Source organism: Acyrthosiphon pisum, unplaced genomic scaffold (assembly GCF_005508785.2).
Source record: "Acyrthosiphon pisum isolate AL4f unplaced genomic scaffold, pea_aphid_22Mar2018_4r6ur Scaffold_21920;HRSCAF=25285, whole genome shotgun sequence".
Taxonomy (NCBI): Eukaryota; Metazoa; Arthropoda; class Insecta; order Hemiptera; family Aphididae; genus Acyrthosiphon; species Acyrthosiphon pisum.
Window position 1 is genome coordinate 59,816 of NW_021771438.1, and position 1,155 is coordinate 60,970.

Below are 1,155 nucleotides of genomic sequence, written 5' to 3' on the forward strand. Positions count from 1 at the left end.
ATATCATTGAATTCAAATTTAATACTGTCCATTATACAGTGACCCACTTCTAACCTACTGTACAGCAGAGCGACATCCACTTACCCACCTTTTTTTTTAATACTTTAGATAAGTATACCTATAATAGGTATGTTTAATACCCAGACTAATAAACTGTCTCCGCTCAGAATCGTTTTTCTTATACAGTGATATTATATCACTGAATTCAAATTTAATACTATCCATTATACAGTGACCCACTTGTAACCTACTGTACAGCAGAGCGACATCCACTTACCCACCTTTTTTTTACTATGATTTCTAAATTTCTGAAAATCTTTGTTTATACATACATTCCTGAGCTTCTTTTAGATAATATGTTTAATATTTTTTTTTACTATTTAATGATTCCCTGATATTATCTAAAACTGTTAATATAATTAAATTGTTTACGTTTGAAAAATGGATAATAGGTATTAACAAAAATAGTATAATAAGTCAGTAATTTTAATTATTACAGTGTATGACCACAGAACTTGTATACTTAACTATAACATTAGAATACAATTGTACTACTATACGTTATAAAGTATTTACAATTCAGAAGGTAATAATATTATATTGCAATAAAAGGACGTCTGCGCTTGAGTCAATTTTTGTATGCACTTATTTAGGGCGTCCTATTGTGGGTATAGGTGGTAGTTTTTGTAAAGTGCATTATTACGAACAAACGGTGGCGTATTAGATATTGTCCTCGGACCTTTAGATTGAAATACTTGTATTTTGTGTACCTACGTGGGTTTTAGCACAATATTATCCCGTACATGAACTGGGTATAAGAAAAATGGTCGTAGAATTCGCTTATATATAACATGCGAGAACATCTCCAGCTCAATGATGTTAGTCGGTTGATTAGTACTAACCTATAGTATTTTTAGCCTTGTTGTAGTTTTGAGGTGATATTCTTCAAGTGGTTTACATTTTAGTAACTCATTTTATACTGATTTCGAAGTTCTTAATGCCTCAATAGCAGTTATATCAACATTAAATAAATGTATTTCACCATTTACTTTGTTTATATTAAATTGACGTAATTCATTATGATATTATTGCCTTTTTGTATTACATTTGGTGTTTTTAATAACTAATAATAATTAAAAAAAGATATTATTACAA